This window comes from Episyrphus balteatus, chromosome 3 (assembly GCF_945859705.1).
Source record: "Episyrphus balteatus chromosome 3, idEpiBalt1.1, whole genome shotgun sequence".
NCBI classification, from domain to species: Eukaryota; Metazoa; Arthropoda; class Insecta; order Diptera; family Syrphidae; genus Episyrphus; species Episyrphus balteatus.
The window spans coordinates 67939805-67965798 of record NC_079136.1 but is presented as its reverse complement, the minus strand read 5'-3'; the positions used below and the strand labels follow the sequence as shown (position 1 = coordinate 67965798).

Genomic DNA, 25994 nt, shown 5'->3' with positions numbered 1-25994 from the left:
TTTTTTTTATATATGCAAATTCTTTTTTTTTATTTTTTGTGTGGTTTTTTTTTTGGTAGGATCCTATTTAAAGTGTGAAACACCTTTATTTCGTTCTATAAGAGAATATTTGTGGTTGATGAAGATAAATTAACATTTTTACCTCCGTGACCAAAGTTGTGACGTAAACTATTAATTAATAATATTTTATTGATTTATTTTTGTGATTTTTTTGTTTGCTATTAGTTTTATTGTGATGAAATGCCCTGAGGTTGTTGTATAGGCCTGTTTTGAGATCTTTAACACTTAGTTAGTTTAGAAACTATAGATTTTTTGTAGATTACATTGTGTCCTAAAGTTTTGATTACACGATTGATGGTTGGTTCTGACGATTTATGGTACCTTTGACGTCATCATTTGGTTATTTGGTTTTTTTGTTTGCTTTATATCTAGACTGATGAGGTAAATGAATGATACTTTAAAAACATGTGCCATAAGCCTACAATTTTTTTACACGTGCTTAACTAAAAGCCCACAACAATGATGAGGATGTGAGTATAACATTAAATCATTTTTATCTGTCGATAGGTTTTTGAATAGAGTGTATGACGTATGAAATGTGCAATTCTTGTATTGTAGGAAATCCAAATTAAAGTGCAATATAATTCCAGTTTTTAAAATAAAGATTTAGTATCCAGAAAATATGACGGCGCCAGACAGATCTTCCTTCATTGTCTGCAACAAACTTAGTTTAACTTGGAAAATTAAGACTTGCGGACATGATATATTTTTTTAGATTTTTGACATAAGTTATCAAATACCCAAACAAAGATAGAAACCAAAAAATTAGCCTATTAGCACTTATTTCAAGATTGTAAAATGTAGGTACAAGGATATTTTTTAGTGCATATTCTAAAATTTCCCCTTTCTCAAAAAGTACCATTTTTTTCAAATATATTTTTTTTTTATTTTTTTGGAATCAGCATTAAAAAAAACCTGAAAATCATGTGTGTATGTGCACCTGCATATGTATATAATACATACATTTTGTCTATTAGGTATTGCTTATTTCAAAAATGTAAATTTTACGGTTTGACCTTGAAAATCGCGACTTGCGGAAATGAGATTTTTCTCGAATTTTGAGGTAAGTTACAGAATACCAAGACGAAGATATTGAGCAAAAAAATTCTATTAGCATTAATTTTTTTCCCCGAGGTTTAGGGTCAATGTGGGTAAATGTAAACAATTTCATATCTTTTTTTTCTTTCGACTTTAGATTTTTATATGTTTTCACGGAACAACTTGAATGGTATCTTCAAATGCAAATATGAAATGATGGCAATTCTTCTTTATAAATATAAACAAATATTTCCCAAATTGTTTACATTACTGTCAAATATGGCATGTTTACAAATACCCCACCATGTTTGTGTTTTTTTACAAATTCGGGGTAAATGTAAACGGGGGTTTAAAATTTAGAATTTCTTCTTTATCATATGGATAACAACTTGAAAAACGTTCAAGAAGGTATTTGACAAAAACTTTTTCAAATTCCAATAAAAGTTTTTGTTTTCTTCCTTTGATTCTTTATATAGGCGTGCAATATGCATCCTGAGGAGCTCTGAACGTGGTATTTTTTGTTTTTTTTACGTCAAAGACCGATTTTGCAACATCATCCACTGAAAATGATGGTGTTGGCTACTTTAAAATGTGACTCCGCGGCACTTTAGCAATAGTAATTGACTAAAAAAACGTTATTTTTATTAAAACCAATAATTTCAGCAAAAATATATCTTTATATTTACCCCCAGAATACGTTGTTTACATTTACCCATTATGATAAATATTCCGGGGTAAATGTAAACACATGCAAATCGACATAAATGTCCTGTATTTTAAAATTTGCTTGTATCACATAGAATCTACATCAAAATTAAAAACAAAAAAGTATTTGCAAATTATACTGACTTAATTGAATTTGCAAAAATATTTAATTTTTCTGAAAGACTAACGACTTGTTTGGCACTTTAAAAAATTATCTTTCACGGAAAATACGCTCGTCGAATGAATTTTCTCTTGACAGCAAAGAGCTTGACGTATAAGTTAAAAGATACATGCGTCCGCGATTTGTACTTATGTATGCATCAAATAGATTTAACTGAAGCTTGTTATGAGCCATGTTTTCATTTACCCCTGTTTACATTTACCCACATTGACCCTACCCTTTGCATCTTATTTGACTGTACCTACTAATACATTTAAACAGATTTTAATCAAAATCGGACTTTTGTTTGTAAAAGATAAAAATAAAATACCATAGAACTGGCTGCTTTCATATCAAAATTTTTTGAGGTTATGTTTAAAAATAGCTGCAGACAAAAAAGAAGCAGACATATACGAATTTTAGAAAAAACATAGTTCCTACAATTTTGTTAACAAAAATCATACGTTATTAATTTCTTTTTAAGAAAATGTTTTTCTTCAAAAATCTTTATTAATATGTAGTTCCTGCCATTGCGAACAGTTTTTGTTTTCTTATTTCATAGAAGGGATAAGGGAATAATACGTTAGTTGGAAGTTTGAATTTCACCCAATAGCCCAGTCGAATTAAACATTTCAAATGGAAAAAAATTAGATCGTGCAATTTTTTTTCATAGGACGGTAGTGGGGATCACTGAGAGCTTAAAACCAGTTTTTCGGGAAAATCGATCTAGAGCCAAAGCCGCCATCTTGTATTAAAGGTAAAACACGTTTTAGTGAATAACTCGGCCATTTTTGATTTTTGAGAAAAATTATACAGATAAAACTTGTAGAAAATTTTATTTTCTATAACTTTTAACTTAATAAATTTTTCTATATGACCAATATTTTTCGAGTTAATTTAAAAAAACTATACCCCTACTCAGCTTAAACTTTATACCCGCTTTGAGTATAGATTTTAAGATCCACGCAATATGGGAGTGTTTTTATATGTTTTTGGGGATGAGAAATCTAGCTGCAATGTTAGTTTTTACAAATTCCTTAAATTTTATAAACAAAAGGAACTATCTCAAAATCGGTAAGTGTCATTTTAAACAAAATGAATTAATATTATAACTGATGTTTAGCAAGACAATTTTTTCCTGCATACTTAGTATTCGGGCTTTATTTTGAGTAATAAACAACTAATCTGAACAGAAAAACTGGTTCGTGAAAGTTGATCAAATAAGCAACAAACACTGGAATAACTTTTCTGGGTCACTCCAAAAGTTAAAGTGCATTGTATCAAAACACTTAAAAAAATCGACTTTTTAAAGAAAATTTTTGCAAAAAAAGAGTTTCTTACTGACATAAAAAATCTAAATCATGGATAAAATATGGACTTTCAAAATACCTATACTGTTTTTGGTCTCTTTGAGCCATTTTTATTTAACACATTTACAATTCTTTCATTTCTAAGAAGTTTAACATTTAAATTAATTCAAGCGCATTAAAAAGTCAAGTTCTACTAAAATGAAATATTAGCCTTAAAAAAGATCAGAATAATCTAGATTGAAGATAATTTCCACAAAATTATTGCATCAATTGGCATGTTTCGAATCCGAAGCAATGTTATGAAAACTGTCTTTTCAAATAAGTTAATGAATCAGGTTAAGTTTAATTTTCTAAATTAAAAAAAAAAAATCAAAAATCGTCTGTAAAAATCTTTAATTCTTATTTAATTTCATAAGAGTTTATCTAAATCGAACAAAATAAATGGGTCTTTTCACCGGCAGCCTGTATTTTTCCTTGCAAATAAGAGATTTGCTTTTAATTTATGTAAAAATGGGTGTGTTCGAAAAACAAATGAAAGAAGAAGAAATTAATATTAAAATAATAGAATTATATTTCTTCAAATAAAATACTATTAACATAATTATTATGTTTTGAAAATTTATGATTTGTTGTTTTTTTATTTTTGTTTTGTTTTGTGGTTTCAGTATTTTTTTTAATATGATTAAAATATGAAAGAATACAAATTTAATGAGACAATTCAATCTAACACGAGTAAAGATAAATTTGTATCTATAAAAGAAGTTAGTTAATTAACTAGGTAGTTATAAATGTTGTCGGAGTTAGAAGTTTTTTTTTTGACGCATTTAATCAAATTATGCAACTTTTTGTGGTAGGTAAATTTATTTTTGCTTTGTTACCTACTAAAATCTTGTTTGAAAATTTAGAATATGTTTAACATTTAAATTAATTCAAGAACATAAATAAGTTTAGACCAACTGGAAAGAAATATTAACCTTGGGCTAGATATGAATCAGTCTATAAAATAGAAGAAATACGAGTAGGTATATGATAAATGTAATTGATCTTTGTGAGCTTAGCACAATTTTCTATAAAAACTTATACCGTTTTTAAGGGCGTTTGAATAATAGAAACTGTTACAATAATTAAAAAAAAGGTTGATTTATATCATGCTGAACCAAATTTTGTTTTTTTCAACAGTATGTACCACCCAAATCAACTAACGTAAAAAAAGATATAACAGTAGAAACTTACAACTATAAGCTAATTTATGTACAAACTTTTAAAACATTAAATTATTTTTCAATAAAAAATCAAAAAAACTCTAAAATACTGAAAGCTTTGAATAATATATTTTATAGTTTAAATCAAAAAAAAAAAACTTTCAAACAAACTTCTACATAAAATGTATCCATTTTATTATTCTACAAATCTACTGTCACTGTTGTAAACTAAATTAATCCATTAAACCAGTGTCTTGGAACAAAAAAATGAGAAAAAATAGAAACAAGAGAAATTATGGCTGTTAAAAGAAAAAAGACATACCAACATGCACTTTTTACTTATTACGTAGATTTTTCTAACTAAGCTACAAATGACCAACTCGTACAAGGACAGTTAAGCAAAAAAAACCTCTGCGAAAATATATACGAACAATTCCTAAATTGTCTCCTCTCCAAATTACCACAGTACCCATTTATCGTTCCAAACAGAACAGAAGGCGAGCAAGTACCTTCAATGTAGACCAAGCGTCCGCAAATGCTTTTTTCCTTCATACAATTTTAACATCGCGTTTTTATTATATTTTCTAAGAACTTTGTATTGGTTTTATGATTTTTTTAAGAAGAAGTTTCTCTTTTTTAGTCGATATCCTTCTTCTCATAATTCTTTAAGGTTCCTCTCCCGTTCTTACAACTTTGAATAAGTTACTTTCAATATGGATTCTAAACATTTTTAAAATTATAAGAAAATGATGAAATTTTGTAAGTATTAGTTTACTTCAATTACCAATAAATCGCTTAGCATATTTAAAATAACAAATTATCTGGTTAATTTAATAACAAATCTATTTATTTCTTTGAGCTCAAAACAAGACAATAAAACTGAGTCTATGAGCTTGTTAGTAAATCCTAGTTTGTCATCCTTAATTTGGTATTCATGTTTCACTTAAAATATTCCACTGGAGTGTGTGTTAAATCATTTTGACAACAATGAATTAAAAAAAAAGGAGGTCGGGGCAATTCTACTATATACACCACGTTCTTTTTAGCAATCTCACAATTGTGAAAGTGGAACTCTGTGTGGATGTGGAAGGACGACGACAAAACAAGCCAAAATGTTTGTTGGAGCGTTTGTTAGCAGTGTGCTTTTCAGAAAAAAAGGCTCTCCTAATTTTCGTAGTCTAATGGATCTTTTGTGTGATTCTTATTGCCTTTTTTTTCTTACTTTCTACATTATATTTTATTTAAAAAAGAGATAAAAAGGAGGAGTAGGAGAAGAGTGAAAAATAAGAAGACTATACAATGATGAGTACAAAATTGAAATGTACAATGTCCATTGTCCATTTATTCACTTGTCAAGTAGTTCATTATTATTTTATTTTTTTTTTCAGTTCTTCAAAAGAAAATACAATTAGTTATTAAAGCTTGTGTTGACAATCATTAAATAAGGTTATAAACAAAAGACATCTTACAGAATTTTTCTTAGAATTACAACACATTCTAATCAATTTATATATCAAGCTGTTTTGTTTTGAAAATGATTAAAATAAACGTTGTTTTTTAAAAGAAAATAGGAAAGTAGATAAAATGGGTATTTTTAAAACATTATTCCGAAGAAATATTAAATTGGTGTAAGGAAAACACAAAGTTGGGTATCTTTTTTTAATTTTTTCAGAAATAGTTCAGGAGGTTAGTTTTGTCACTGTCAATACCAATAAGTAAGAATTGATTTATCCTATTATGCTGAAAGGATGTCAATTGAATTTATGCTATAATTTTGTGAAAAACTCTCTTCATAAATCTATTCTCAGATGCTGAAATGCTTATCTGGTTCAAGGCTAATATTTCATTCAAGTAGAACTTGCCTTATTTATGTGATTTAATTAATTTAAATATTAGGCTATTGATTATGTAGTTTAGAAAGGAACTAAGACGTTCACGGGTTTTAATTGCAGGAATCGTTCAATGGGTTATAAAAGAAGATAAAACCGCGGAGTGCTATTAAATGAGAGGGTGGAAACTGAAGATAGGGGTGCAAAAGCCCCCTTTTTGTTTTTTTTTTCAATATACCTCGTAAGCCAAGCAAAATTTTGATATATTGTATGTACAACTTTTTGTATAGAATTAAATTTCCAATTGGAATAATGTTTTTTAAAAATTGAAAAAAAAATTTCCATACCAAAATAGTCGAAACAATCATAAAAAATATATCAAAAAAATCGATTTTTTGAGTTTTTTTGCTTTTTTAGTTGTACATTTTTTTTGGGTTGAGATAGACATAAACATTGCTCCAAAGAAAAAAAGAAGATTAAATTTCCTTCAAAATGCTGTACTCACTAAATTTTTTCATTGAAAATTGACCGAAGTATGGCCTTTTTAATCTATCTTTTTGTTTCGCATTTTTAGTTTTACTCAGTAAAACAGAAACATTTGAGGGGAAAGTATGATTACTTAAGCACCAAGAACTGATAATGAGATTTTGTAGAGGGGTTAAATACAATCATTGTTTACTATGGGAGGGAGGGTCAATGTCCCCCCTTTTTGGAGGGAGGGGCAATTTTCTAAAAAAAAATACTTAAAATTTAAAAAAATTATTAAAAAACAACGGCAACACTTACAGTTTTGGTTGATACTTTTTTCAAAAGCTAGAATTATAAACTTAATATTAATTTTAAAATGAAGTTATTTTAATCAATTCTTTTTGAAATACCCGATTTCAAAGTCAAAACTTGTAAAAAAAATGTTTAAAAAGCACATTGAGTACAATTTTCACAAAGATTGTGGACTTCAATAATTTTTTTTAATTTTAAGTATTTTTTTTAGAAAATTGCCCCTCCCTCCAAAAAGGGGGGACATTGACCCTCCCTCCCATAGTAAATAATGATTGTATTTAACCCCTCTACAAAATCTCATTATCAGTTCTTGGTGCTTAATTAATCATACCTCAAATGTTTCTGTTTTACTGAGTAAAACTAAAAATGCGAAACAAAAAGATAGATTAAAAAGGCCATACTTCGGTCAATTTTCAATGAAATAAATTGCACGACTGGGGTCGCACGTACTTGCTCTTATGCTTAAAGTTACTATAATGTTAAAGCTTTTCACTCAAGAAATTTAAAATTTGATATTTTGAAGAAATTTCATAAGTAGTATAAAAAAATTAAATCTGTTTTTATAATTAATTAAACTCCATTTTAAATTATCTTAAAAAAAATAACAAATATGCCATTTTATTTCTTGTATAAAAAGGTATTTTTAGAAAAAAAATTTCGAAAATTGTAGGAGCCGTTTTTTAAAAAAATAATTTCTTATATATAAAATTTTTTTAACATTTTTCAAAAAAAAAGTTGGTATGCCATTTTGAAGAAATAATTAATTTACACATAAAAACGAAATTTCAAAATTTTTCATTGATTCGTTTTCAAAAAATTGATTTTTCAAAAAAAAATTTTGAAATTTTTTTTTAAAAACAAAAATGCGTTTTTTGAAAATTTTCTAAAATTTTAATATTACTTTTACCTAAACGCTTTTGTATAAAAATTTTCATTTAAATCGGGCTAATGTTGTACGAGATATTCAGAAACGAAAAAAACCGTTCTATGACAGGTACCGTTAATAACGGTACAAAAAATATTTTTTTATTTAAAAAGTTGGCTATTATGTGTAGTACTACACACAAAAATTTGAATCAAAATCGTTAGAGCCGTTTTTGAAAAAAATTAACTTTTCTATTTCCGTTATATGGCAGGTACCGTTAGTTTTGGTCATAAAAAAAAAATTTCAATTTCCCCTCTAGGGAATCACCAAAAACTGCTAACCACCAAGTTTGAAGAAAATCACTTCACTCGTTTAGGCTGCAGCTCCAGATAGAGACAGACACACAGACAGACAGACAGACAGACAGAATTGCCGGACCCACTTTTTTGGCATTCTCCATCATCGTAATAGGGGGGTTCACATTGACTAACTTACCGGACAGACCAGCCGCCATTTGGTCTGATCTGATGCTGTTTTGATAATGTGAACACCCATCCGACGGACTGTCCGGTTTGCCGGATGGTTTTCAAAAAATTTTGATTTTTTGGTGGTCGGACGGACATGTTAGTCAATTAAACGACATGTCTGTCCGGCAGACAGTGATAATCAATTCTCTTTAATTTGAGAGCAGAATAGACAAAAGATACATTAAAAATAAACTGAAAAATGGGTTTTGATGAGAATTGTCTGATGAGTGTGAACGAAAAATATAATTCGGCCATCAGGCCAAATGACAACCGGTCTGTCCGGTAAGTTGGTCAATGTGAACCCCCCTATTGTCATGTAAAATTGTTATATCGAGTTCGATTTTTTTTACGAATCCTAAACTTGCCCTATAGTACCTATATCGCAAGTAAAAATTTAGTGAGTACAGCATTTTGAAGGAAATTTAATCTTCTTTCTTTCTTTGGAGCAATGTTTATGTCTATCTCAACCCAAAAAAAATGTACAACTAAAAAAGCAAAAAAAACTCAAAAAATCGATTTTTTTGATATATTTTTTATGATTGTTTCGACTATTTTGGTATGGAAATTTTTTTTTCAATTTTTAAAAAAACATTATTCCAATTGGAAATTTAATTTTCTACAAAAAAGTTGCATATACAATATATCAAAATTTTGCTTGGTTTACGAGGTATATTGAAAAAACCAAAAAGGGGGCTTTTGCATCCCTATCTTCAGTTTCCACCCTCTCATTTAATAGCACTCCGCGGTTTTATCTTCTTTTATAACCCATTGAACGATTCCTGCAATAAAAACCCGTGAACGTCTTAGTAGCCCAGTAATTTTAGTCATTTTTAAGCCCAATCTGCGGAAAAATTCCTACTGGGCTGAATTTTGGTATACAGCTTAATGACGGCTTTGTTATGAAGATGTGAAAAATCGACATTGATATCGTGTCCGCGTTAAGAGTTATAGGGGTCAAAAGGTCACAAAAACTGGTTTTTCACGATTTTCAGCAAAACGGTAAGTCTTATCAAAAAATTTTCAATGCAAGAATTGTAGACCAGATTATTATATATAAAAAGTGTCATGACACTTTTTTTCCTAAGACCCACCGTTTCTTAGGTATAACGATTCAAAAAGTTGAAGTTTAGTTGTAATCGTCATAATCCTATTCCTGAAAAAAAAACTCCTAACTGAAAAGTTCCTGAAATTTCATTATTTTTTTAGCTTGAATTTCGTTCCTCAACTGTTAAGAATATGGGGAAACCAAAAAAAAATGGAAATTTTCGCCATTTTTTCCGATTGGGGCCCTTCTCCCGAAACCATTTCTCTGGGAATTTTTGTTTAGAATATGTCTGAAAATATACAGGGTGTGCAATAGAGAATGGACAACCCTAAAACGGCTTATAGCTACACTTATGATTGTTCTAAAAACAGATAGAAAAAAGTTCTATCGCAACCAGTTCATAAAATATGGACTTTTTTTCGTTCAGTGTATTTTAAATTTTATCATCTTATGTTTTCGTTCACTACAACCACGAATGAATGAATTTTATTGATTTCTTTTTATTATAATTTTCTACAATAATTGGATGAGTACATAAACACTTTAAAAATTTCATAGCTATTGCACATTTTCGTAAAAAAAAATTTGAAATCTGTTTTTTTGATGCAAAATGTAAAAAAAGTATTTTATGAAAAATTTTAAACACCTGTGGTATAAAATAAATCTATAGAAACCTAGGTGGCCAACTTTCTTAAAAATATTCTGGTATAAGGAGAATATTTTTAAGAAAGATGGCCACCTAGGTTTCTATAGATTTATTTTATACCACAGGTGTTTAAAATTTTTCATAAAATACTTTTTTTACATTTTGCATCAAAAAAACAGATTTCAAATTTTTTTTTACGAAAATGTGCAATAGCTATGAAATTTTTAAAGTGTTTATGTACTCATCCAATTATTGTAGAAAATTATAATAAAAAGAAATCAATAAAATTCATTCATTCGTGGTTGTAGTGAACGAAAACATAAGATGATAAAATTTAAAATACACTGAACGAAAAAAAGTCCATATTTTATGAACTGGTTGCGATAGAACTTTTTTCTATCTGTTTTTAGAACAATCATAAGTGTAGCTATAAGCCGTTTTAGGGTTGTCCATTCTCTATTGCACACCCTGTATATTTTCAGACATATTCTAAACAAAAATTCCCAGGGAAATGGTTTCGGGAGAAGGGCCCCAATCGGAAAAATGGCGAAAATTTCCATTTTTTTTTGGTTTCCCCATATTCTTAACAGTTGAGGAACGAAATTCAAGCTAAAAAAATAATGAAATTTCAGGAACTTTTCAGTTAGGAGTTTTTTTTTCAGGAATAGGATTATGACGATTACAACTAAACTTCAACTTTTTGAATCGTTATACCTAAGAAACGGTGGGTCTTAGGAAAAAAAGTGTCATGACACTTTTTATATATAATAATCTGGTCTACAATTCTTGCATTGAAAATTTTTTGATAAGACTTACCGTTTTGCTGAAAATCGTGAAAAACCAGTTTTTGTGACCTTTTGACCCCTATAACTCTTAACGCGGACACGATATCAATGTCGATTTTTCACATCTTCATAACAAAGCCGTCATTAAGCTGTATACCAAAATTCAGCCCAGTAGGAATTTTTCCGCAGATAAAACCTAAAATTACTGGACTATTAGTTCATTATTACCCTGTTTTTTTCGACATAATCAATAGCCTATATTAAGTTTCTCATTCGTTATAAAAAAAGAATTGAAAAACAAAAACGAATAAAAAACAAAGTAGGTATCAAAATGTTTTTTATTTATTTCTTTCGAGATAATAGGTATTCTATTTATACAATATTGCATAATATAGATTAAATGCGTCAAGAAAAACTATTGACTTCAGAAATATTTATAACAACGAACGTAGCAAATTAATGAGTTTCTATTCATCTTTAAGAAAGCCTCATGTTAAATGAAATATTGAAATGACTTATTATAATTTGTATTCTTTCATATTTTAATGAAAAAAAAAAAATCAAAGATACTGAAAACAGCAACAAAAACATAAACAAAAATCATATTCATTTTCTAACCATAATAATTATGTTAATACATTTATTTCGGTTTCAATTATTTTATTATTTTAATGTTAATTTCTTTTATTTTTTTTTTCCAAACACACCCATTTTTAGGGATCGGGTCAAAATTCTGGCTTCAAAATTCTGCTTTTCAAAATTCTGCTTTTTCAGCGAAAATTCTGTTTTTCAAAATTCTGCTTTTTTTCTATTCTGTTTTTCAAAATTCTGCTTTTTAAAATTCTGCTTTTCAAAATTCTGCCAGCATTATATTTGAACAAAAAAATTCTGCTAATTCTGTTTTTTTTTATAGCATATGCGCTGGCTAAAGAAAAATACACCTCATTAATGTAATTCAACATTGATACTTTCCTAAATTTTTGTATTTAAGTGTCGCAAATATTTTTTGAAATGCATATACTGACTTTCTTTCAAATAAAATATGTATACTAATTGGAACCGATGTTGTATATTCCTTTTCTTATTCAAATTTTTGAATATTCATCTTTATTTGATAAATTTATAAATTTTTAGTTATTTTCGGAAATGTTTAATATTAAAAACCTTTTCTTAATATTTTCAAATTTATTCATTTATAAAACAAAAATTAATTCGCATTTAAAAAATGACAAATTATGTAGGTAAGTAATCAAATAAGCAGATAATTTTTCAAAAAGATGATTTTACAGAATTCTGCAAAAAATTAAAAAGGGTTTGGAAAATGTTAAAAAGCGCGCGCTTTTTAACATTTTAAAAACCCTTTTTAATTTTTTGCAGAATTTTGAAAAGCAGAATTATGAAAAGCAGAATTTTGAAAAACAGAATTTTGAAAAACAGAATTTTGAAAAGCAGAATTTTGAAAGCAGAATTTTGTAAAGCAGAATTTTGAAAGCAGAATTTTGACAAAAGAATTTTGACCCCGGCAGAATTTTGACTCCAACCCCCATTTTTACATAAATTAAAACAATTTCTGTTTTATTTAGAAAAATGATTGCCTGTCGGCGAAGTGAACATATAGTTTATACGCATTGATTTTGGTAAACATTATTTACATTTTAATTTTTCAGAGGAGGTTCAGTGCCTTCAGTCTAAATGTTTGTCCTCACTTAGATACCCTTTCAGTTCTTTAGCCGGAAAGACAGTACAATATTTTTTTAATTTTTTGGACTTATGAAATTCACCTTTTGCTTTTGGCCGCTATCTTAGATTTTAGTTTGTATTAAATATCTCAACTTTTGTTCATCCTAGGTAAATGTTGGTAATAAAAAACCTAGACCAGACCACAAATTTGGCTAAAATATTTTCCAATTAAGTTATAAATAAAATACAAAATAACTAGACAATTTAATTTGGCATCTTTTATGTTAAGAACTTTTTTCAAAATTCTGAATATTAAAAAAGTTACAAGCCAAAAAAAGTAAAAAAAAAAGAAAATTAAAGTTTGAGCACTTTTTTATAAAAAAAAATAAAAAAAAAACTTTCGAGAAAAGATTGTTTTTCAGAGAAAAATAACAAAGAAAAAAAAAAACACATTTTTTCGACTGTTGTTTGTTTATTTCTTTTTTGAATAAAAGCCTCGATTTTTGTTTGTAGGTAAATGTTGGTAATAAAAAACCTAGACCAGACCACAAATTTGGCTAAAATATTTTGCAATTAAGTTGAAAATAAAATACAAAATAACTAGACAATTTAATTTGGCATCTGTTATGTAAAGAACTTTTTTCGAAACTCTGAATATTAAAAAAGTTACAAGCTAAAAAAAGTAAAAAAAAAAAGAAAATAAAAGTTTTGAGAACTTTTTTATACAGGGTGTCCCAAAAGTAATGGATCAAACGAAGTATGCTGATAGGCCAACTTTAGGGCTCTCAGAATTTGGTAACTTGCTTGTCCCAAATCTTTACGGTTTTCGATTTAATGCAGTTTTTGTGAAATTTCGATAAATCCCGACTTTGCAACAGTATTTAAACATTGCCTAATAATAAGGAATAAATAATTAATCAAAATATTTTTTATTTCATTCGCCATTTTGCTGCAAATTAATTAACAGTTGCATGATTTATAAAAACTCAATTTCTTACTTTTATTTCAGAGCAACACCTTGAAAAAAAATTGTGTAGTGTGATCCTGGTTTATCATTTTGAAAACTTGCCGTGTTATTGCAGTTTTCAAAAATGTATAGAAAATTCCAAAGTTGAAGTTAGAACTAAAGATATTACAGTTTCAAAGCAACAAAACAGGGTCTTTCAGAGAAAAATATCAAAGGAAAATAAACAAATTTTCTCGACTGTTGTTTGTTTATTTCTTTTTGAATAAAAGTCTCGATTTTTGTTTGTTATTTTGCTCTGAAAACCTCTGTTTTTTTGCATTCAAATTGTAATATCTTTCGTTATAATTCCATCTTTGGAAACTTTTATACATTTTTGAACTCTGCAATAACACGGCAAGTTTTCAAAATAATAAACCAGGGTCACACCATAAAAATTTTGTTCAGGGTGTTGCTCTGAAATAAAAGTAAGAAATTGAGTTTTTATAAAACATGGAACTGTTAATTAATTTGCAGCAAAATGGCGTATGAAATAAAAAATAGTTTGATTAGTTAATTATTTCTTATTATTAGGCAATGTTTTAGTGAAAGAATTGTAAAAAACAAAAATCAATTATGAGCGGAGGAAGCAAAATACTGTTGCAAAGTCGGGATTTATCGAAATTTCACAAAAACTGCATTAAATCGAAAACCGTTAGGATTTGGGATGAACAAGTTACCAAATTCTGAGAGCCCTAAAGTTGGCATATCAGCATATTTCGTTTGATCCATTACTTTTGGGACACCCTGTATAAAAATTGAAAAAAAAAACTTTCGAGAAAAGATTGTTTACCTTAAAATTCTCTATAACTCTGTTAAACAACAAATACAAAAGTTATTAAGTTTTTTTTGTTAAAAAAATACCCCTTTTGTGCAAAATGTAGACTAAGAAATATTAAAATACAAAATTTAGATAAAAACTGCTCCAAACTTAAAAAATTTTCTTTTTTCCTTTTTTTTCACTTTTTTTACTTGTAATTTTTTAATATTCAGAATAATGAAAAAATATTCTTAACACAAAAGGTTTTTTTGTATTACCAACACTTTTACTTAGGATGAACAAAAGTTGAGAAATTTAATAAAAACTAGAATCCAAGATTGCGGCCAAAAGTTCAATTTCAACCAATTCTCTATCGAAGTGGTACAAACTGTACTACTGGGGAATGCCCCTTCTTTGAACAGTATTTTTTTTTAATATCTGCTATTTTGTTCATGCTTGCATTTCGCAGTTACTAAAAAGTCTGATTTGCATCACCAGACGGCTCAGATATATCTTCCAGCTTGCAATATAATGCTCTCCGTTCTTTCTGCTTTATGCTGGGCACACTTTGAAAAACGCTTTTTTACTAGGTAGGTAATATTCGTTTTTTTTCCACACAAATAGATTTCTTATACAAAACCTTAAACTTTATTAATATCTCCGTAGGAAATACAAATTGCAATTTTTATTGCTACCTATCAAGTTTTTTTTTATATTGCAAATATAATTTTTCTTTACACCACTCCATTAGATATTATTAAATAATTGTGTTATATTCATGCAAAGGATGAGCAGACACAATTTCATAGCAATTAACACCGCTACCATATTTCTTGCAATCGTAGATAAAAAATGAATTGCATCTTCCATGCATTACTTCGCTAAGTTCTGCAGTAACTTCTCCACCACTTTCTAAAGTGTAATATTGATCGGAATAATCTACGCCAGGTCTGCCGCACTTTGCTATCCACTTGCCAATTTTGAAAGATATGTCCGCATTGGCAATATTGCGTATGAGAGTACTGTCTGCCTTGAAATCTGATTTTTCACACTTAATCTGTCTATCATTTGTAACTCTTTCGCAAAGTGTTGGTCCGCAGCTGACGAGTAAAGGCAGTGCGATAAAAATATAGAAAACGACTTTAATCGACATTGTTCTTACAGTAGCTGAATTAAAACTAAATTGAATATTTACATTCTCTCGACAGAAAGTGGTGATAATAATTGTAAGCTCGATTGCTTATTAGATTCTTTGCTAAGTGGGGGAAAGATTCAAGACTCTAGCTTTAGCGGTACAAGTTATTGCATGGGGCATCTTTTGCACTCTACGGAGCTGCATCTGAATTCACTTACACGTGAATTCTATAAAAGCCATCCGATACAAAACCGATTTTCATTTGTTTGTATAGATACATAATTCATAACTTGATTAAATTTTCATTAGGTTTATTTTAAGATGAAACTATTTGACATTGTTTACATTGGAAAGATTGAGTCAACCAGCAGTAAGCGGTAGGTAATTCACGATTTTTTCGTATAGTCCTCTCTCTGAAAGCTAATATCTTCTAAACAATGAAAAAGTACATCTGAATCTTTTTTATGGAAAACATCATGGGCTATGAAATAAACACAAAATATTTTTCAAAAACTGCATTTTAGAAGAGTTAAGTGTAAAAAACTTATATTTTTGATTTTTGTCCAAATAAAAAATAAAAAAATTTTAATTACAGCTCTGGAGAAATAAAAACATAATTAAAATATGTAAAAAAACACATAATCTACACATGCTATGAAAATTTCTTTAGATAACACTGACCATTTGACGAAAATAGAAAAAAAAAAAAACGATATTTCTATATACAGGGTGTCCCAAAAGTTAACGTCGAAACGAAAACGGTAGATAGGGTAGGTGGTGACAGTTATCAGAAAAATAATAAATAAAATCGCAGCCATATATTTTGGGAGTTATGGGCATTTGAAAAAAAGTCGAAAAAATGGTCACCCTGTGACGGTTTTTCATGTGCCGTGACTACAAATCTTAATTTTTCTCATTTTTTTCTTTTGTTACGGAACCTTGAATAACCCTGCTATCAAATGCATTGAAAAATTTTAACTCAGCTACATCAGTTTTAAAGAAAATATTACTTTTTTACCCAACTTAGAACTAAAAAATTTTACATGACTCTAATTCAATGAGCCGTAGTGTAAAAAAAATGCACTACGATGTTTCGGCAAGTTGCCTTAAAAGTTGGTGTGTTCAATTCTCTTTTCAAAATTTTATAACATTGTTGGGAATATTTCATAAATAACCGAGATAAAATTTTTTTTCTTAAGAAATCCGACTTTTTTTTAGGTAATTTTTCCATATTATTTAAGTTTTTGTATTCTGAAAGGTTCTGAAAAGGTACAAAACTTGAATAATATGAAAAAATTACCTCATAAAAAAGTCGGATTTCTTAAGAAAAAAAAAATTTATCTCGGTTATTTATGGAATATTCCCAACAATGTTGTACCATTTTGAAAAGAGAATTGAACACACCAACTTTTGAGGCAACTTGCCGAAACATTGTAGTGCATTTTTTTTACACTACGGTTCATTGAATTAGAGTCATGTAAATTTTTTTAGTACTAAGTTGGGTAAAAAAGTAATATTTTCTTTAAAACTGATGCAGCTGAGTTAAAATTTTTGAATGCATTTGATAGCAGGGTTATTCAAGGTTCCGTAACAAAAGAAAAAAATGAGAAAAATTAAGATTATTAGTCACGGCACATGAAAAACCGTCACAGGGTGACCATTTTTTCGACTTTTTTTCAAATGCCCATAACTCCCAAAATATATGGCTGCGATTTTATTTATTATTTTTCTGATAACTGTCACCACCTACCCTATCTACCGTTTTCGTTTCGACGTTAACTTTTTGGGACACCCTGTATAACACTCTTTTGAGCGCACTAACTTTAAAACGATAAGTGTTAGCAAAACATATTTTCAGCTATTTTGTGGAAAGCGTTATAGTTTATGATACGAGTTTAAAATATATGTCAAAAAACTCATATTTTAGAAGCTATGTACACATATTCACAATTTTTGAATTTTGACCAAATCGAATTTTTTTTTTTTGAAAGACTACTTTAACAAAAAAAAAAAAACAAACAATTTAATAAAGGAGCACATTATCTACCAGTTTTTCAAATAAAACTTTTTGATAGGACTCATAGTTTAAGAGTAATAGGCAAAAACCGATATTTTCGACATTTGACACGTTTTAAAACCACGATATCTTCTAAAAGATATCTCGTAGAAAAAAAAGTGTCATAACATTTATTTTAGGGAATTACAAAACCTACAAGTCATCAATATTATTTTTTTTTAGATAGCTTCTCCCGTTTCAATGTTATAGGTATATGAAAAATATTTGCATGTGGTATTGGTTGATTTTGAAAAAGCATTCGATCGACAACCACGAGATCTGATATGGGTGGCCCTCAGAGAACGAGGAGTTCCGGAAACCTATGTGCGGATAATTATGGACATGTATGATGGAGCAGTAACTAAAGTAAGATGTGCAGCTGGAGTCACCGAAGAATTCGAAATCACAGTAGGTGTACACCAGGGAAGCGTCTTGAGTCCTCTGCTCTTTATTACCGTTCTTGATTACCTGCTTGAAGGCAAAGTGACGGACCCAAAAGTGCATCAGTTATTCTTTGCTGACGATGGAGCCATCATAAGTGAAGACCCGATATCCCTGCAACGAGCACTTGATGTATGGGTGGATGTTCTAGAAGGTAGTGGGTACCGCATAAGCGCGAAAAAGACAGAATACCTATGCTGCCCATTTTCTGATCCACACAGGCCTATTCCTGACATTTATTTGAATGGTGTAGTGCTTCCCAAGTGTGAAAAGTTTAAATATCTGGGGTCTATGATAAATAACGAAGGTACTTGTAATGACGATATCAATCATAGCGTAAGCGTAGGGTGGCGGGAAAATTCTGCCATCTTCTGTGATCGAAAAATGCCCTCTAACCTGAAAGGAAGACTCTACACCGCAGTTGTGCGTCCAGCACTCACATACGGTTCACAATGTTGGACAATGTACAAAAAGTATGAGAGTAAGTTAACGGCAGCTGAGATGAAGATGCTTCGTATGACAGCAGGAGTAACAAAGCTTGATAGAATTAGAAGTACGAAGATCCGAGGAAGCCTTCATGTTAAAAACACCATCTCCCAAAAAATTGAACACGACCGACTCAGTTGGTATTGCCATGTTCAAAGGAGAGATCCTGAGAACCCCGTCAAAAAAGCAATATCATACAACGTTCCAACACGAAATAGAAAGAAAGGTAGGCCTAAAAACTCCTGGTACAAGCAAATGCAAAACCACCAGCATTCAGTTGGCCTTAGAAATGGAACAATACAAAACCGGGAGGCTTGCCGCCGATTTCTGAGGTCAACCCGGCGAACCCCACAGGCGGATCACTAGTGTGAAGCAGTAACGTGGGAAGGTTATGATCCCCTCGACATCGAGATCATAACAGCGCCGAGAAAAAGGAAGAAGAAGAAGGTATATGAAAAATATAAATTTTCGACATTAAAACTTGAATAACTTTTTATGCACACATGGGACTTTTGACGACTTTTGACATTTTACTTTAATCGGCATTTATATGCTCTGTACCAATTTTTAGCGATGTGCGAATTATTTCTGGGTTTAGTCTTTTTTATGTTTATTTAGTCTGGACTACTAAGATCCGTAGAAAATGTATTTTCCATTATCTATTATTTGAAAATAACAAAAATCGAGCATATTCAGCACATGATTTATGCCTTTTCTCATCCTGGCCCTTGTACTTGTATGATGTTGCTGAGACAGTATTTGTTAGTTTGTGGAGAAATCCTCATCTGTTTTTAATTCGGCTTAGTCCAATCATTATGAACCGAGAAAGCTACAAAGTAGGGGTTGACTAGAACTTGAAGTTGCTTGAAGTTTTCGACCAAGGAGTAACAAGTTCTAGACAAGAACAAGAAGACAAGCACCCCGTACGTCTTATCGTCTTATCAGCTTTCATATTTTTTAGCTTTCTCGGTTCATTTGCATTTCTAAGCCGTTTTTTTCCGACAAAATGACTGGACTACAAACACTTGAGAAGATTTTAAGTTGAATCTTTTTTGCTCTCAAACTTTTTCCCTGTACAGGAAATAAATCAATCTTTAAAATTGAGGGATTATACCTCAGACATCAAGGAACAATAAAATGGAATGAGAGTCTTGCTTATACATTTTGTGATATATGTACATAATTTCATTTTTAATTTCAATGTGCAAGAATCATTGGTTCATTGGCTTTTTAAACTTGGGTAGGTATTGAAAAACTCACTTTATTTTAAAATAATTTAATGGAGCACCTATATTAATTTATCTAAGTTCTTGGCTTCTACATATTCCAATTGTATAGTTATTGTTATCACCAATTATTACCAAATTTCATAAGGGTATTATTTCTTAAGTTGATTTTTCAATATACCTACATGTTAGTGACATTATTGCAAACATTTTATTTTTTATCATTTTATTTTATAACTAAGCCAACTTTTTCGGGACATTCACCCACTGTAATCTCATGAATAGCTATTTTTTTAAACATAAATAAATAAAAACGCCTAAAACTATGCAATTTCGGTGGCTACTTTATGGTTGTGTATTGTTAGCAGCACTTTTATAAATGATCATATTTATAGGCGGAATTGTTTTATCATAATTTAACACTAATTTCTTAACTTTGCCTTATGTCGGAAATTATGCAAATATTATGCATTATCATTTTAGATACCTTAGAAGAATTGAAAAAAAAAAAAAACAATTGATATAAAGTCGTAGGTATTGACTTTAACTGGAGTTTAGGTATTTGTTATAAAAACTAAGTTTCACCTGTAGACATTACTAATTTTAGGATTCGTTTTGAATTTTTTTTTGCAAAACAATTATTTTAATTATTGACAGATTAGCCTACGTTCAAAGAAGCTGATCTAAAAATAAGCTTACTGAGAATATATAATCAAGTTAAAAGATTCAAATAAACACAAACCGGGTTTGATAGCTTGCTTAATTAATAGATACTTAAACGATTGTTAGGTACATGGAATTAACAATTAACTGAACCCAGGTGCGGATACATAAGGGGTTATAAGGATTGTTCTTAAAACGGCTTCAACCAGTTTTTGATTGAATTTTGGACTTTGTTTTTTTAAGTGGGGACAAAATTCAGGAAGTTATCTTGTATCCTATTAAAAAGTTAGAAATTTTTAACGGCTACGGCTTTTACTAAAAATGTCTTAGTAGTTTTGAAAATAGAAAGAATTAACATTTTTACGTTCTTTGTATAGCTTTGCATTTTTTTCCCACAAAGTCAAAATGATCTCAATTTTTCGTTTAAATGTTGAATTCTAACACAATTTTAGTTAATTTATCACAGAACATGTACCCAAAACTCTGTGCAAAAGACGATTTCATTTTTCAGACAACGTCCTGATTCGCAATATTGCCAATACAAAAACATATATCATTCAAAGTTGGCAAATGGATATCGAAGTGCCGAAAAAATGGCGTTGACTATTTGGATCATTTTTACTATGTGGAGAGCGATGGTATTGTTAATGTGGAATTTAGTGAAGTTAAATATGATAGATGCAATGAATTGTTTGTATACGAATGTAAACGAGAAGATAGTAGCATAAATTGTCTTCAATTGTATCTGTTAATGCATTGAATGCTTATAATAGAATTGTTTAGCAAATAATAAAAAAAAATTAAATTTGTTTGTCTTATTTAAAAAAGAAAGAAATTTGATATGATAATGAAGCAAGTATAGAGTATAGTATATGTGTATATGTCACTATAATAGCGATAGTTTAGGATTCGTGAAAAAAATCGAACCTATAGGGATTGCAAAAAAATTTGGCCTCGCAATTCTGTCTTTTTATCTCGAGCTGAAGCCTAAACTGCTAAAGCAATTTACTTCAAAATTCGTAGCAGAGTTTTTGGAAAAATTAAAATTCTATTTTTAGTACCAAAATTAATTATACTTGCCATATGACATACTTGTCATACCAAAACCGTTTTTTTTTTATGTCTGACTTTCTCTCAAACGACACAACCAATTTCAATGAAATTTTAACCTAAATTACGTAATCCGAATGTTAAAATTAAGAATAATTTTCAAAAATATAACTTTGCATTTTAAAAAAAAAGTTCAAAATTTTTTTTCTGAAAAATCAATTTTTTGAAAACGGATGAATGATTTTACGAAACTTTGCTTTTAAGTGTCGATTAATATTTTATTTTCAATGTTATTCCAAATTTTTTTTTAATTTGAAAATTAAAAAGAAACAAAATATTTATCGACTTCCAAAAAGGAGGAGGTATTCAATTCGTTTTTTTTACCGACTTCCAAAAAGGAGGAGGTATTCAATTCGCCTGTATTTTTTTTTTTTTTGTTTATTTTTTTATGTTTGTTACCTCATAACTTTGGACTGAGTGAACCAATTTTGATAATTCTTTTTGTATTGGAAAGCTGGTGGCTGCAATGTATTCCGATTTCAATTTCAGTTCAGTTATAGCCATAGGAACTATTACAAAAACCATAAAACCCAGTTTTGATCCATGGAAGTCGGTTTTGTTTTTTGAAAAATAAGTTTATTTCAATTTTTTTTTTTATGTTTGTTCCCTCATAACTTTGAACTGATTTAACCAATTTTGATAATTTTTTTTTCTATTGGAAAGCTGGTGCCTGCAGTGTGGTCCCATTTCAATGAAGGAACTATGAGAAAAAGCATAAAACCCAGTTTTGAACCATGAAAGTCGGTTTTGTTGTTATGATAAAAATGATTATTGTATCTTTGAACAAAATATCTTTTTTTTTTTCAATTTCAAAAATTTCTTTAAAATTAATCTTTTTTATACCATGGCATTTCGGTTTTCACCCGTACACAAAAAACAGCTTTTTATTGGTGGAAACTGTTGGCTTTCTCATACCCAAAGTCCCAACGAGTCCCATTTGGGGTTTTCGGAAAACATCTACCATTTCATTAATTTTTTCCTTCAATAAACAACACTTTGATTTTGTTTGTAAATATTTGTTTCTTTTTTATACTAAAAATCTAAAATTTTTTTAACTTTTAATATTTGAAAATTTGTGTTTTTAATCAGAGCTCTTTTCTTAATCGTGAACATTGTTTTTTTTTTGTTAAATATACAAAATTGTAGATTTTAACTACAATTTTGAATATTTTTTAATAAATGTGAGGATTTTTTTTTTGTAATTTTTGGAGGCTTGAAACGGATTTTAAAATTAAATATTTAAGACAAACAGAAGATCAACTTGCTTTTAAATTTTGATTTGATGGTGATTTTTGAAAATGTAAAAACATCATAGTGTACTTTGAAGGAACATTTTCGAGTTGACACTCTTTTGAAAAAAGTATCGAAAGAATATCTTTAAAAATACTAATTCCTAGGAACATTGGTTGGAACACGTTAAATGTTATAATATTATAATATATAAAATATAAAAACCAGCTTAAGTTAATAAAGTATACAATTGTATTAAAAGATTGAGTTTTTGTTTTTCTGCTTTTGAAAAGTATCAACAATTTTTCAATACAACCTACAAAGTGTGACTTCTTGGAATTTCATCTCCAAAAATAGGAAAAAATAACAAATACACTCTTATAAAAGATTCAAAACCTTTATTAAATATTCAAACGTGAATTCTAAAAATATATTTTAATTTATTACCAAAACGTTGAGATTGATATGGGAAATTACTGATTAACTTGATTGTATAAATGTTGTATCGATGACGAATAGCAAACCATCAGAATAAAGGAATTCCAAATTTGTTTTATAAGCTCTGAGGCTCTGACCTGATGATAATGACTGAAATTGAAACGGGTGTTTTTTTTTTCTCCCCTACGTTGCAACAAAGGTTATCTAAAAATAATTTTGAATGTTAGTCCAGACAACATAGACATAAAAAAAGGCAAACCCAAAAATAATTCGCATACAGCTGGCCATTTAAATGTCAATTAAAGCTAACTGTCAAAAGTCGCCAAAAGTCCCATGTGTGCATAAAAAGTTATTCCAGTTTAAATGTCAAAAATTAAGGTTTTTCATATATGTATAACTTTGAAACGGGGGAAGCTATCAAAAAAGTATTTGGAAGACTTGTAGGTTTTGTTATTCCATAAAAAAATGTTAGGACATTTTTTTTTCTACGAGCAATCATTTAGAAGAAATCGCGATTTCAAAATGTGTCAAAATGTCAAAAATAACGGTTTTTTGTATATTGCTTTTAAACGGTGAGTCCTATCAAAAAGTTGTCTTTAAAAACCGGTAGATAATGCGCTCCTCTATATAAAAACAACATGTTTGAAAAAAGTGGTATATTTCGAAAATATCGTTTTTTTTTCTATTTTCGCCAAGTGGGCAGTGTTATGTAAACAAATTTTCATAGAATATGCAGGCTATGTGATTTTTTACATAATTTAGTGAATTTTTTATTTCTCGGGGCTATAATTAATTAAAAAAAACAGTTTTTTTTTTATTTGGACAAAAATCAAAAATAACATCTAAAACGCATTTTTTTTAAATATTTTGAATTAATTTTATAGCCTATGATATTTTCCATAAAAAAGTTAAAGATTTGCTTGTTCATAGCTGCTATCGTTTAGAAGATATGAGGTTTCAAAGAGAGGACTATACGAAAAAATTGTGTGTTTTGTCATTTATCAAACTAACATTTTTGATATTTAATCTTGAATAAGTTTTTATGCACACATGGGACTTTTGGGGACTTTTGATATTATACTTTTATCGATGTTTTAATGCTCTGTACCAATTTTCAGTTCTATGCAAGTTATTTCTGGGTTAAATGTCTATTTTGACCGGGCTAATGTAAGCAAAATTGAAACCAAATACGCAAAAACCCCAGAAGTATCAAAAAGTATCAAGAGCATTCAGAGTCTCAGTCAATTATAGATTATCTATTTTTTCAGTATGAATTAAAATTTAAAGCAGTGCATCTGTCACTTTTGATTGATTAATAAAAGTAGATTATGAATACGAAAGTCTTAATTTTTGTCCTGATTTCGCTACCATTTCTTGTCAGCTGTAGACGAACGGTATGTGAGTTATGGAAAGGAGGATCGGAGTTTCGTTGTGCAAAAGACAATTATAGAGCAGATCAAATTCAAGTACGTCATATTGCCGAAACAAATTCATATGTTTCATTCAAAGCTGGAAAGTGGTTATCGAGTTGCGGAAGGGCAGGTGTTAACTATTCAGACCAGGAATATACTTTGAACAAAGGTGGAAGTGTCAATTTGGATTTTCATGAAGTCAATTCGGGATCATGCAATGAATTGTTTATTCATGACTGCAAGAGAGTGAATGAACGTCTTAACTGCCTTGACTTGGTTGCTGTTAATGTTGTGTAAAATTAAAGATTGATCAATTTATTTTGGAACAAAAACAAGATCTTGAAAACAAACATAATTATGTCCTTGTTTGAGTTTTAAAAATTCCGTCATTTAATAGGCTAAATATAGGGGTAAAACAAAATTGAAAAAAAGTTTTTTAATTGATATATAAAATTTATTAAAAGACTGACAGTAGTACTGAAAAAAATCTAAAAAAATTTAAAACTAAGTTATAAATGGTTTTTTTTTTTTTAACTAAAACATGAGGTAGACCTTTGAAAAAGTAGTAGATAATAAAAAAACAGAGTTAGGGGTCTGATACTGATTTTTTTCAAGTCTGCGTTTCGAAATATGAATTTTTGAAAAAAACACTTACTTTTTTTGGGGTATTTTTGGGTAGGTTTTTATTTTTATAAATTTTTCGTAACGTTCAAACTTATAGAACATAACCGTTTGGTATTTTAAAATGATTTTTGACCGAATAACGGGAGAGAGAAACAAGTTTTTGGACCGTTTTTAACCGTTTTTTATTTTTATCTTTCTCTATTCAAGATATAAATGAATCAAAAATGTATGCTGTAGATAGATAATAGATAGGCAGGACTATATTTGTGTAAAATTTGAATCAATTTTGTAGTCACAATTTTGAGATAACGGTAAAATAAAGCTCTATTTTTCAACACGTTCTTTCTGTTGATCTAGAGCAGATACAAATTTAATTTAACTTTAGTGAGCATGCGAATAATATTAGAAATATGATTGAAGCATCATATGAAATGTGAAATAATAAGTTTTCATATGATATAAAATTTAATAGAAAAAAATTAATTTAATAGCGTGAGAAGATGAAAAAGATTGATATTTTTGCTTTTTTTTGATGAAAACGGATTGGGTTTAAATAATTCTAGATCTTTTTGTAGATGTCGCACAGACATGATCGATATAAATATTTTCAGCTGAAATAATAGGCTTTCATATGGTATAAAATGTATTATAGGTTGTTGTATAAAAAAGTGGATTTTTGGGTAATGGAAGTGATTTTTTTTGTTAACAAAAGCACACAACCTGTTTTCTTATGGCTTTATCACGTAAAATTATCGTCCGTAAACCGACTTTACAGATA

At 29.1% G+C, this 25994-nt stretch overlaps 1 protein-coding gene across 3 annotated transcripts in view; it reads left to right on the top strand.

The window, feature by feature from the left end:
• The window catches only part of LOC129913047 (uncharacterized), a 248694-nt gene that overhangs the window by 137304 nt on the left and 85396 nt on the right, over positions 1 to 25994 (top strand). The gene's annotated exons all lie outside the window — the stretch shown is intronic.